Source organism: Equus asinus, chromosome 11, assembly GCF_041296235.1.
Source record: "Equus asinus isolate D_3611 breed Donkey chromosome 11, EquAss-T2T_v2, whole genome shotgun sequence".
Lineage (NCBI taxonomy): Eukaryota > Metazoa > Chordata > Mammalia > Perissodactyla > Equidae > Equus > Equus asinus.
This window is the reverse complement of record NC_091800.1, coordinates 77,610,886-77,625,988: the sequence shown is the minus strand read 5'-3', so window position 1 is coordinate 77,625,988 and position 15,103 is coordinate 77,610,886.

Genomic DNA, 15,103 nt, shown 5'->3' with positions numbered 1-15,103 from the left:
TCTGAGTGTAATAATACGTGTTTATTATGAAGTGATTTAGACTGAACTCTAGAAAGTTCTAAAGAGATTGGATAGCAATTGCCACATTAATATATAAAATGTATCCCATGTTAAACTAATGTATCGTTTAAGATTATATCAACCAGCAGTTCATTAAATTTGCCCTGTTCACTGCCAATCTTTCTTTCTTTAATAATGAAAGCTCTCTAAATATCCCTGGTTCTTTTCCATATGCCAATTTGTATATCTGTCATGAGTATTTGATTATTTGACTTAATCTTAAAATTTTAAATATCCTTTAATTTAAAATAAACAAAATTTATTTTTTAGTTATCTGTGTGTGAACAGCCAGGTTAATAGTGGAAAAGTGTCTGGAGTTACAAGTCAATATGGTTGGTTAATACAATTCTCTTCATGAACGTCTATAGGAAAATTTTATAAATAGCTTTTCTAATGCTATAGTTCTCTTAAACTTACACCCATAATAATTCTGCACAGAAATAAGATGGCCAAATGTATGGAAATAAATTCCATTTGTGTATTAAATATCTAAGGTGGGAAAAATTATGCATATAAAATTTAAAGCTAGCTGAGGATTCATTGAAAACTTTTTGTATGTGGTCTCTCCAAATCTGGTTTTAAAGAAACTGTAATATAATTCCAGTCTGGAATTGGGATTTGTGTAAAAGGGATTATAGCTCCATCAGGTTCTAGAAATGCGAAGGGTCTCAAAAATCCTCTAGGCAGAGGGTTCTTGTCTTTACATGCTAAAGAGTAAACATGGGTTCTGAAAACCCTGTTTAAAGCAAGCACACATTTCTTCCACTGGTGCTGGATTTTGTACTGATGAATAGATACCTTTTTTTCCCTCTTTGGAAAGAAAACCTGTAGGGACAAAAATCACTGTTCCGCTTACATTAAAATCCACTATTGATTCTGAGGGATGAGCATTGATCTTTGATGGGAGGGTGCAACTGAACAAAGAAATGATTTGAACCCTTGGTGAGATAACGCTTCTGGGATATAGTTATCTAAACAGGATGCGTCTAATGTAGATCCTAAGAATTGTATCCCGTGAGATTTTTATATTGATAGTTTCAGAAGAGCATTTTTAGATAGAAAAATGTCTTTCCACTTTAAAGTAACTCTTATAAAACATGATTTTTCATGATTGTTCATATTTTGAAAAATTTTGAGTACAGGAAGAGTAACTGAACAGCAAAGGGTGGTGGTCACAGGGTTTCTGACCACTTTAGACTGTCAAATGGTGTCTTCAAATTTATCAGGCTCTGGGAAATCTATTGAGGTTGTAGAAAGTAATTGAGTAATGGCTGAGGACTCATAAGCCTGAATTATCTCATGTGGGACCCCATGTCACTTGTGGGGGAGAAAGTCATAGCCGAACGTGATGGAAGCTAGATAGTGCAGGCTTAACGCGCCCAACATTTTCCGACTCATATGTCAAGCCAGAATCGTAATAACAAAGCTCACAGCAGCTGCCTACACTGTGTTTGTTCCTAACTCAAATGAGCACATTTATCATTTCTCTGCCCTTCATGAATGCACATGCATGCCCATTTTCAAATATAAAGTCAAAAGACATTTCAAGGTTTGGATTGAATCCTTCATACTTAAAAGTAATTCAGCAGAGTGATACTTTGAAACTTTACCAAGTGTTAAATGAACGGCAAGATCTTGTCCACTTAATGTGTGTGTCTTTAGATCTGTGGAAAATCTTTCAAAATGGTACTTTTGACATGAAAACAATAGGTTAAATTTAACCTGTATGAGGCCATAAGACTCCTGACTGATCTCTTTTATTTAATTCTTCTAAAATCTAATAGTAATAATTTTGAAATTTTACCTATAGTATTTGAATAATAAAAACTAGTTTCTTTAATATATTACACTTTTCTTCAGACTTTCACTTTCATATATAATCAACATCTAATTTAACATTTTTAACAATATTGCTAAGTAACTTATTTTTTGTAGTTTTGTTTAAGTGACTTGTTTAGGAATCCATTGAGGATTTAGAGGGAGATAAAACCTATTTCATAATGTTATTACACTGTGCTATTCCAATAACATTTAATAGATGGTTGACATTCTCTAAAATTAAACTTGTAGTATGGGAGCTTTGAAAATATCACATATATTTGGATTTCTCTTTAGCACTTTAGAGTGATCATTATCATAATTTAAAATTAGATTTGAAAAGGTTCCATCTAGAAAACCTGATATGTCATTTTTTCTTGTGGGCAGGCATATTCCTTTGGTATACTCTATTCATCTTTATGACTCACTGGTTATTTATCAATTCAATCACCATATTTCTGATTTTAAATAAATTTCAGAGTAAATTTATTTAGCTGAACAAATAAACCAGTAGTGTCACAACTTAATATCTGTTTGCCAAGATAGTCAGTTCCTATATGGAAAAATATTATTAAAAAAGATACTCGAAAACTCTGCTTCCTCATAAGAGCAAGAATATGGATTTTGATACAACATATACTTATTGAATATCCGTTCCACACAATTACTTTCCCACACTCTGAGGTTATGGTGATGGTCACAACTATTCATAGGTTTTGAGCTCCCTGTTCACATAGAATTCACAGTCCCATCTGGGAAAACAATATTAATGAAATGATTATGTTAATAGACGTATACTTGAATCAAAGTCGGATGAGGATTCTGAAGGAAAGAGTCTAAGTCAATGAAACTGGCTTAAAGTGGGGGATCAGGGAGGCCTTTGTGAAGAATTGTAGACTGAGCTGAAAGAAATCTGTAGGATGAGATGACCACATGAGCATGGTGTGGGGAGTATTTCAGGAGAGGCAGCGGGTAGTGGAAAAGGCCTGGAGGAGGAGGGAGAGCGAACTATTCAAGGGATGGAAAGAACTTCACAATTAAGTAGAAAGCAGAGTGTGAAGGACAGCAGTGTGAGGTGATGCTAAAAAAGCTAGGGGCTTGATTAGGCAAACAGTCTAGAATTTATCCAAAAGAACTGGGAGAGCTTTAGAGGGATTTGGCGTAGGGTGGTGGTTCCAAGATCAGATTTGTATTTTGAAGATCTCTGTCAGGATGCAATACAGAGGAGTGATGGGATGGGTTCAGAGTGGACCAGAGGAGGCAAGTTAGGAGTCCAGGAGAGAGAGGAGAGTGGCAGGAATGGTGGAAGGAGTTCATAGGAATGTCTTTGTCGTGTTTTTTACAAGTAGACACATATTTCAAAGCGTGTAATATCTGATAGAGGGATGAGTGCCAGCCAAACAGCATGGGAGACTGCCCAATCAGAACACGGTCCAGTACGTGCAGGCTGAACATCAGCTTTGCATGGCAAGGGTATTTTACAACACACTCTCAAATCTGTATAAACAAAGTGAAAATGGTCAAAGATCGTTGCATGCTTTTGGTGTTCAGGGGGTTGAAGTTTTAGTAGCCTACATTACACTCCAGTTTGAAGAGATCTGCTTTTATCTGCAATTTTTGTTTCTTTATTTCCCCCACAAAAAAATGACAAATAATACTTGTCCTTGTTAATAAGCAAGATTGGGTTAGGATTATCAGAGTCAATACTCCTATCAAAGAGAATATCGTGACCAAACCCAAAAAATACTGCCTGTTTTGCTCAGTACAAAGCATCTCACTGAATATCTGCAAATCCTATTGTCTTCCCCTTCTGGCTCTTTTATGAGTTCCCATAACTCAGCTATAGCTGTAATGAAACTGACCAGCACTGATGATGAAATCAATAACCATTAAAACAAAAATAAATGGTGTTTGGGGTACAAGAAACACTTAGCCATTTTTATCTTAAGGGAAGTATATCTGGCTTAAATATATTTCAACTCCTGATGTTTCATATATATTTTTTAATAAACTCCAATTTTACTAAAATGTCTGCAATACCTAATCAATATACATAATGGTGTACTCTCTGTCTGTGCATGTTTTAGCTGAGAAATGCAACGTCACTTAATTTCATTAAAAATCATTTACTAGTGGGAGTTTGTTTTAAGCTCTCCCTATGATTCCACTCTAAAGCTTTCAAACAAGAAGGTGTTGGTGAGAATACAGTCGGAGAGCTGAGTTCAAGTGTCCAAATTTAGGAGATGAGTGGTAGGGATGCCTCTTCACTTGCCACGTGAAAGTAGCTTTATATATGTAAATATTTTAATGCAACGTTTCAAATGAAGAAACAGATGATATGACTTTTAGAGCATCAAAGTTGTCAATTCATTTTTTTTTCTTTTGGTGAGGAAGGTCATCACTGAGCTAATATCTGTACCAATTCTCCTCTGTTTTGTGTGTGGGACACCGCCACAGCATGGCTTGATGAGTGGTGTGTAGGTCTGCAGCAGAGGGGACAAACTTAACCACTATGCCACCAGGCCAGCCCTACCAATTCATTTTTTTCTAAGTGTCACAGATTAAGAGTTTCTAATTCTCAGCTGACTCTCCTGTTAGAATGATTAAACTCTTTGAGGTTATCACGATATATGCAAGTTGCTCCCTTTTCGAGGCTAATGATCCCTCCTATTTCTATTTCTCTATTTCTTGAACACAACTGAGTATACACATTGCCGTAAGGTTTGTGTCTGAGCTAGGGAACCTGTTAGAATAGGTTGAGATTCAAGGAGAAGGAATGACGGAATCACCTGTGACAGACAATACAGTGTACCAAGGAAGTTTCAGGGAAATCTGGGTTCACCAGGTGATATAACTTGTGACCTTGATGACAGCTATAGTAAGATTCTGATAATGGGTAAAAAGATAAAAAAGGGGCATAAGCACCAGGCAGTGTATGTGGCTATCTATAATTTATATTAATATCTATATCCATGTATCCAAATTGTTCTACCTATATATGATTATATCTATCTATTTCTTGATCTACCTATATTATTTACTTAAAATATATAGAGTTGACAATTGGTAGGCTACATCTTACATTGTCTATTCTGGTTAAAACGTGAAGGTATGAAGTGATTGTGATTATAAGCATTTATTACTCATTCAAGTAGAGTACTGTCAAGATGATATAACCAATCGGATATTGTGGGCGGATATTGTGCTCCGGTGGCCCAGGGTTTCATCAGTTCCAATCCGGGGCGTGGACATCAAGCTCATCAAGCCATGCTGAGGCAGCGTCCCACATGCCACAGCTAGAAGAACTCACAACTAAAAATACAAAACTATGTACTGGGGGCTTTGGAAGAAAAAGGAAAAGTATAATCTTTAAAAAAAGAATTGCTTTAAATGCTATATCAACAGTTTTAAATACAAATGCACGGTGATCAAGCTCTTATATAAATGAATAAATTTGACCTTCCGGAAGACCATGGACAGACAACAGACTGCAGTGAACCAAAGAGTCTGTGCCCCATAGAAATGGTTGCTGTGACTCAGCTTTACTTGATTGAGGCCAAGCAGGAATGCAATTGCTATTTACAGATTTTTAAAATTTTCTGGATAAAATATCCAACCTTCTAAAGTCAGCAACTGATTCTGATATTTCTATAACACTAAACTGCCAGACGAAATAGTATACAACTTGAAATGGCCAGGGGGCCCCCAGGATGTGACCTTGCCTGTTCCAGTCTTGAGAAAATGACTCCAGAGCAGAAAGTTCGTGTACATTTCCATAGCTCTATATTTGGGGGAGGAGCTCACTAAAGGACTGTTCCAGAATCTCTTTTTACAGAAGGACCCAAAGTAAAAATCTCAGAATTTTGATTTTTATGAGTGTGAATTTTAAATATAAACACACTCAGTATATACTCTATATACTGATGAAATTTCCTTGCCAAATGACAACTTGATAAGATTGTTCATTTGAAGTTTTTGCCTCCCTTTATAAGAATCATTTGCATTGCTTTCTTTCCCTCGTTTGTTTCCTTGTTATTTTCCAGCACAAGTCCAGTTCTTCTGGCCCACGTAGGGCCTGTCCATTTCCAGTGTGCATGCTTGTGGAGCAGGAGTGAAGGAGGGAAGACATTTGGGTGTGGATGATTCCAGTGTACTGTGAAGCGAGGTGAGATGGCCATGAAGCAGAGCCTGCTCCAATAACAGAGCCATCAGAACTATTTTCTGTATTGAAAATTCTGTCCGATACTTTCTTAAGAATCTTATTGAAATTGATTAAATCGCCTATATTTCAGCTTCTTACTCTCTGACTTCCTCTGATTTAAAGAGGAGTGAGTCAGCAGAAGTTGTTGCACAAGATGTGTGTGAGTAAACAGTCTCTTTTTCTCCACTCACCTCTCTAATGCAAAACCAGTCCATTGATTATAATAGAGAAGGAATGAGAGGAGAGGGGTCTTTTGTTTTTTTCTCTCCTTAACCAAAATTGCTTATTACTCTTGCCTGCTGAGCTTGCCTGCTTCCTCAAATTTGGGGGTGATATGTAAAGACTGCAGCTCACGGTCCAAAGGACTGGGCCTGTCCTGTACAATTTATTTGAGGACTTGTCTCCTTTGTCATTTTCTTTATTATTTATCCATTTTGCCAAATTATCTGCAAGTAGAAGTTTTGAAATAAGATCTTTAGCAACTTGCTTTGGATGTCAGTTTTCTTTTGAAGGACAATTATTAAAATAAACTCCTAGGACTGCTCGATTTTCTTTTTCATATAAAGCAATGTCATCACTTTTTTCCAGTATTATATTTCTCCTCAATAATTGATATGTATCACTAAAGGAACACAAAATGGTCTTAATTATGCAATAAGGATCAAGGCAAAGGGCGTTTCCTGGGAACTAATGGCTGCTGGAGAGGACATGATGGCTTGAGGTCCAGCTGGTTAATAAGCCGCAGGAAATGCTGCGGGCCAAGATTTGTATTTTTGCTGAGATGAAAATGAACCAAAAAAAAGGAAAAATGGATTTTTTTTCCACTAATGGGTAAAATGGCCTCATTTTGGATGCAAAAGATGTTTCAGTATAAGGAATGTGTTCCATAACTGCTAAATCAAAATTTCCAGTGATCTCTGCTTTTTGTTTTTAATACAAGAAGATCATATTCTATTTTTGATTTGAAATTTTAATACAACTTAAAATACTATGCAACCTTTGAGTTTTTGTCTAGTCCTATAACTACCATAGAACATTATGTTCAACATTTGCTTTGATAGGTTTTGGTGAGCTGGAAATGTATTTTACACACATTTAATACTGAAAATAGTTACTTTTGGAAACATTCAGAAAATAGTTATCCAATAACAATCAAAGGAAACACAGGCTTTATTTCCTTTTGCTTCTAGGATTCCTTCAAATAAAATGTTAGGGAAATGAATCCAACTAAAAAGTTGTCTTGGGTCTGACCCGGTGGGACAGCGGTTAAGTGCGCACGTTCCGCTTCTCAGCGGCCGGGGTTCGCGGTTTCGGATCCCAGGTGCGGACATGGCACCGCTTGGCATGCCATGCTGTGGTAGGCGTCCCACATATAACGTAGAGGAAGATGGGCATGATGTTAGCTCAGGGCCAGGCTTCCTCAGCAAAAAGAGGAGGATTGGCAGTAGTTAGCTCAGCGCTAATCTTCGTAAAAAAAAAAAAAAAAAAGTTGTCTTAAGGTTGTCTTACTCTCAGGTAAAACTATGTAATTAGAGAGGAATCATTTAACTTTCTTCACTACAATTTGTTCATTGAGATGCCAAATGGGTGAGTTGACCTTATCTCTGTGATTTGTAGTGAGATTATACAAAACACAGGTTTTGTAAACATTGCTGGTATAAAAATATAGTTACTACTATATTTGCTTTGTCAAATTCACCAAGTAAAACAAGGTATCATCATATTTTGCCCTTTTTTTTGATGGAGTATGTCAAAGGGCACAGGTACCAACTGAAAGAGCTTCTAAGGGCCAAAGCTGGAGTAACTCGAGGATAAAGTAAATAAGGTAGTATAGGATTATAATGCAAAGTAAAAAGTAAATATCCTTGAGTCCATAATGATATAAATAAATGGGGAGAGTTCCAAATAATTTTTGTAGATGCTCCACCTTCCAGGAGATGGAGCGTCACTCCTCACTCCTCAACTGTGTGCTGCGCACAGCGACTTCCTTCCGAAGGGTGCGGTGTGGAAAGGGGAAACAAGTTAGACAGCAACAGTGAAGATGCAGAATCCATGATTAGAAAAGCAAACCTTGACAGACCAAATTTATCCGGAGTGCTTGGAATTTTGTTATATTTAATAGAGAACTTTACTAAACTGTGCTAAGATTAATCATGGATTCAGGTGTCCTACTTGATGAAGAGAGTCCCAAACCCGTGTGTCTTGGGGAAACATTATCTTTTCTCTGCCACTAAATGAGAACCTAATAAGCATATGTCCATAAACTAAAATGCATAGTTGCCAAGAAAATATGTTGGGAGATGCACAATAGACTTTGCTGAAGACTTAGAGGAAAAGTTATTAAAACAAATGACTGTGTGAATCGTTTGCTATACCTGCGGATTTTTTAAAAAGTCTAGTAGAATGCAACTTTCCTGAGGGCAGAGGTGGGTGTGTCTCTTGTTTTCAGCTGTACCTCCAGCATCTAGCACAGCGTCTTCCACACAGAAGGGCTTCATTTGATTTTTGTTAAATCAATTTGCTGAATATTTTATCTTAGGCATTTTGCTGGATATGACTTTAATAATAAATGGAGCTCCCTTATTTTGCTGACCACTAAGGGAAACATATACTGGAGAAGGTATTTTTAATCATAAATGACTTTCTTGGTAACATAAGGTTTCGTGTTGGGCAGGAGAGGAAACTCCACAATGTAATCCTTGAAGGAGCGTTGCATCAATAGGAATTCATGTGGCGGTGGATGCTATTGATGTCAGCAAGACCAAAGGACCAACTTTTGAGTTCAGACTCTGGCTCTCATTGTCACCTATAAAATGGGAATAATAATAGAACTGCCATCAGAGAGAACGCGTGAGGATATTATTTAATATATGCAAAGTACTTAGATGTCTGTCTAAAACTGCGTAATCACTATGTACAGGTAAGCTGTTATTAATATTCATAATTTAAATGAAAATTCTAGGATACAGTTGCAGATGTTGCATCACATACCTCATTTATTCTGCAATTCATACGCTATCGCAGTAGAGAAATTGCATAGACGAGTAGGCACCTCACTATCAGAAATTAATATTGTGGTTATTAATTCAAGACCTTTAAAATATTGAGTGTCATGAATAAAACTCTAAAGTCTCCATTTGTAAAAAGTTGCTTAAAATGAATTTTTCCAGTTTGAGATATAGTTGACATAAAGTACCGTATAAATTTAAGGTGTACAGAATAATGATTTGACTTATATATATTGTGAAATAATTACTGCAATAAGTTTAGTTATCTATCATCTTATATAAACACAAAAATATGTTTTTATTCTTGTGATGAGGACTCTTAGGATTTACTCCCTTAACAACTTTCCTCTATTCCGTACAGCAGGATTAGCTAGTCATCATGTTGGATATTACGATCCTAGAGCTTATTTATCTTATAACTGGAAGTTTGTACCTTTTGACCATCTTCATTCAATTCTCCCTCCCAAGCCCCACCTCTAGTAACCACATGTCTGATCTCTTTTTCTATGAGTTTAGTGGGTTTTTTTCTTTCTTTTTTTTCATTCCACATGTGAGATCATGCAATATTTGTCTTTCTCTGTCTGACTTATTGTACTTAGCATAATGCCTTCAAGGTCCATCCATGTTGTCACAAATGGCAAGATTTCCCTTTTTCAGGGCTGAATAATGTTCCATTGTATGTATATACCACAACTTCTTCATCTATTCATCTGTTGATGGACACTTTACGTTGTTTCCATGTCTTGGCTAATGTACATAATGCTGTTATGAGTGTGGGGGTGTAGATATCTCTTTGACATAGTGTTTTGCATTTTCTTTGGGTATATTCCCGAAGTGGAATTGCTGGATCAAATGGCAGTTCTAGTTTTAATTGTTTGAGGAACTTCCATACTATTTTCCATGGTGGCTACATCAATTTACAATCCCACTAAGAGTGCACAAGTGTTCCCTTTTCTCTGCATCTTTGCCAGCATTTGTTATCTCTTGTCTTTTGATTGCGACCATTCTAAACAATATAGGGCAATATCTCATTGCGGTTTTGATTTGCATTTCTGTTATGCTTATCGTTGTTGACCACCTTTTCATGTATCTGTTGGCCATTCGTAGATCTTCTTTAAAAAAATGTCTACTCAGGTATATTGCCCATTTTTCAGTTGAATTATTTGTTTTCTTTGCTATTGAGTTGTATGAATTCTTTACATATTTTGGATACTAATCCATTATCAGATAGATGGTTTGCAAATATCTTTTTTACCATTCTGTAAGTTGTCCTTTAATATTATTGATTGTTTCTTTTTCTCTGCAGGAGCTTTATTTTGATCTAGTCCCGCCTTTTAATTTTTCACTTTGCTGCTTGTACTTTAGATTTTATATCAAAAAAATCATTGCATCAGTCCATCTATGGGTACTTTGTGAGAGGAGCTAGCATTTGAACAACATATGAAAAGACAGCCTTGATCTGAATACCTGCAGTGGGTATTCAAGTGGTCAGAATCAGCCTGTACAGAAATACAGACTTCCTTAAAAATGCTTCTAAGAGCCTTATACTCATATTTCATTTCTAAGAATGAAACCTAGTTTGAATAAATATAACAAGTTTAGAGTGGACTTTTATACCCATTTCACTGTGTGCTAAACAGATTAAGGCACAGCTGCAAGGCCAGATTCACACCAACCAGGTGCTGCCTTGCACAGGGCAGAGACAAGAAATCCAGAAGTCTCCACTGCAGCAGAATAGTTTTGCTTCCTAAGAAAATTCTTCTAGGTTGGAACGGATTGGGTCTCAAGCGTCCTCTTTAAAATGCAACCAATGCCTTGGTATATTTTAAGGCTCACAGCAAAGTCACCTTCGTTTTAGCATGAAATGGCTCAAAAATCAGATTATCTTTCTCCAAATACCTGATATAATTTCCATTAAGGAAATAGAAATTTTGACAGTGGTTGGTGGAGAGAAATTACTTTGGCGTAAAAGGAAAAATGTTTCTGGCTGGAAGACCAGAGCAGAGAGCTGTGAGTAGTCAGAAAAAGGTTAGGTGAGCAGAGGAAAGGGGACCTCCAAAGCCAGGAGAGGAATGCAGAAACGGAGGAGGTGCGGTATGAGCACACCTTAACTATTTTGGATTTTACTGCTGGCTGGGCCATAAGTGTTACTCTGAGATGCGTCTTACTAAGGAATGGTTTTCTACTTCGTCTGAGTCTTCAATGTATCTTAGCTTGTTTTTTTCTCAATCACATGGCTATGTAGATGAGGTGCATCGTGTATCAAATCACATGCTCCTATTCAAGTAGGCTGTAAAATATCACTAAAGAATATTTGAGGGGGCCGGCCCAGTGGCATAGTGGTTAAGTTTGTGCACTCCACTTTGGTGGCCTGGGGTTCACCACTTCAGATCCTGGGCACAGTTCTATACAGCGCTCATCAAGCCATGCTGTGGTGGCATCTCACATAGGAGAACTAGGACTTACGACTAGGATATACTACTATGTACTAGGGTTTGGGGGAGGAAAAAAAAGAGGAAGATTGTCACAGATGTTAGCTCAGGGCCAATCTTCCTCACACACATACACAAAAGAATGTTTGAGCCTGTGTCTGAGTATAGATACTCTTTTCATTGTACTTGAGTTGGTGTTTGAGAGATTATATTTTCTTTTTTTGGGGGGGGGGAAAGATTAGCGCTGAGCTAACATCTGCTGCCAATCCTCCTCTTTTTGCTGAGGAAGACTGGCCCTGAGCTAACATCCTTGCCCATCTTCCTCTACTTTACATGTGGGACACCTGCCACAGCATGACTTGACATGCGGTGCCATGTCCACACCCAGGATCCAAACCAGTGAACCCCGGACCACCAAAGCAGAGTGTGTGAACTTAACCACTGCACCACCAGGCCGGCCCTGAGAGATTATATTTTCAATGGAAGACTTAGGCTATTATAGGATAAAACATGGTTTTATTTCCCTTGAGATTCAATAACTGAGGCTGAATGCAAGCCCTGCCTGTTTTCCACATACGCACATGCAGACCAGATTGTGTCTGAAACTCACTACGCTGTGGATCAATGCTCTAGTTATCACTAGACTGCAAGTTTTTGAAGCAGCAAACTTCTTCATTCTTCATTACGTAGAATAGTGACTAACGTATAAATCAATACTGAGTGAATGAGTGAATAAATGAATGACTTCTCAATACACTATGAATATATGTACTTTAGCACTATATTTAGGTATAATTTTTTTGTAGGAGTTACAGATTATAAAAGCAATTTTTTGTGCTGTTGTGTTTTGCTTTTTTTCTTAAAAGCTAAAAAAAAAGGACTTGGACAGGAGCACCACCACTATCTCTTCTAGATCTAAATGTTCTTTACGATGAGTGGAAATGTGAAGGTAGAGAGGGTGACCTCAAGGTGAGGGGGGATTGGAGAGGAAACAAACTGGAAATTAAACATAGGACTTAATGCATACTAGCATTCCATAGTTTCAGCAGACTCTGCCCCATTCTTTACCTCCTGGTCTTTCTCCCCTATTCTTTAGGGGATTTTAGTGGATTCTGCCCTATTCTTTCTCCTAGTAAGAACTGGTGTTTCAAAGATAAACGAAAAATATGACCTTGTTCTGTCACTACTTAAAACTAGCTTGGGTCTCAGCATGAGCTTCCATAGGCCATGTGGTAAAGCCTACCCCATGACCATCGTTCTTCTGTAGTTATTTCTAACTAATATGTCCTGTGTATATTGTTGGTCATAACTAAAATTTTTGGTGATCAACTCTTGGTAGGAGTTCAAGATATTCGATGACACAATTTTCCTTTCTTTCTTTCTTTTTTTTTTCTTCAGGGAAAGATTCGCTGTAAGCTAGCACCAGTTGCCAATCTTCCTCCTTTTATTTCCCCTCTCCCCCAAAGTTCCAGCACATAATTGTGTATAGCTGTAAGTTCTTCTGGTTTTTCTATGTGAGCCACCACCACAGCATGGCTACTGATAGACAAGTGGTTCCATTACCGGGAGCCAAACCTGTGCCACCAAAGTGGAGCGCATAGAACTTTAACTGATAGGCCATCAGAGCTGGCTCTCAATTTTCCTTTCTTAAACCTGCACTACCAAATTTTATATCAGCAAGACTTGTGATTTTTGTTTCCACCCAAAACATGCATATTCATAAAAATATTATGGGAAAAGTGATCACTGACACACACTTTCTGGAATGGCTATGATAGAGGGTGTTCTGCTGTGACAGATATTTTTCTTCACAGCATTCATCTTCCATGTATCCACCATGTGTCAGATACTCTATAGTGTGTGTGCTGAATTCAAAAGCCTGACACAACATATTTTTCCACACAGAAGTTAGTTAGCCAAACACATGTGTAAGATTTCTAGAGAAATGAGAGCAAATGGTAAAGTGTTGAATTGAATGAAATAATTAAAATAGTCCTTTCCACCTTTAAAGAAATTAGAGACAATGATTGCAGAAGGCAACGTGGGACTTGAAAAGAAACTCCATGAACGGATATAATTTGTACACAAGCCAGGAGACAGCAAAGTTTATGCATATAGGATACTTTTGCTTAATTTGATAATATTTTTTTATCTAGTTCTGGTCAAAATGACCTGAAGCTTTCGATTCAAGAACAAGTGAGACAAGTTCCACTTCTTATGGTTGTTAAATCCCGTCTCCTATTAATTATGTTAATTGGCATCATTACCTAGCAGATCCCATCCAGGTATTTGTCTTACCTTAATTTCGTGCTAGGGTGCCATGGGCTAAAGATGCAGTATTCCTTAAATGAATCTGTAAGTTTCTCTTATGCCGGAATTTCTATAATAAAAATATAGTCAAGAGTGTTGATGGGAAATTAGGATGATATAAGTATGTAAGAACTGGGAAATATATAATCTTAAGCATTACACATTATTTTTATCATCTCTCTTTTCCACAGCCTTATGAGACCTTGGATACTAATATAGAAACCCAAATTAGAAACTTCTCCTCTGTGGATGTTTATTGCTCGGTGTACAGTGCACGCAGTCTTGATTCTAAAGCTCTAACTCAAAAAATGACATTGTTTTGAACTCTGGCATGTTAAAACCAGAGCCTAATTGTTGCTGTGTTCGTGAATTATAAACAATTGTACTTCTAAAAAGACACAATTTCTTTTTCATTTTCATTCCCAAGTCATCAACAAATACATAAATAGAGGTTGCTTGTGATTTCAAGATGCTCACACCCTCACACATACACACATGTACATGTGCTTTACACAAACATACACACAAATATGTAAGCATATATATGAAGATTTGTTACAACATAATTCACTCCCACATCTCTTTCCTTTTATGCTTACAATCAAGATCTATAACTTGCCATGGTTGATTTAATTTTTTCACAAGATCAAGTTGAGCTAAAGAGCCAGAATATTATGTTCTTACTAAAGTAAGAAGCTTCTCAAAAGATTCGAGGTTTTCATGTAGTGTCCTTAAAGTGTTCCTTATTGAAATATAAAGAAACTGTTAATTACATAAAAATAGAAATATTTATAACTTTCAAAACTACTGCTCATTGAACGCATATTGGGAGCAGGTTATTTACAGCATCCATGCATAATAGAAAGAATGATCCACATACCATAGATGATAAAACCATTACGTAGAGAAAGTGATTCCCCAGAGATTGCACAGATAGTGAGTGGGAAAGTGGGGGCTCAGCTCTCAATTACTTTTATTCCAAAGCCAAAATGTCTTCAGTAAAAGGAGAACTGTCCCCACTCTTTTCACATGGTAACTCCTCTGCTATACTCATTTAACCTTATAATACATATTTTATACAGATTTGTGCTTGACATAAAAAAATCGCCAAAGTCTGGTGCTAGAACGGACCTTATCATGATATTTTAGTAATTGGCTCCTGAGCTGTATTCTGCTATTTTTGAGTTGCCTTCTCTCTGAAAAATCTATAAAAATCGATAGAACCATCAGTTCACGTTCAGGTGGGTTTTACCTTCCGTAAGCGTTTAACCTCC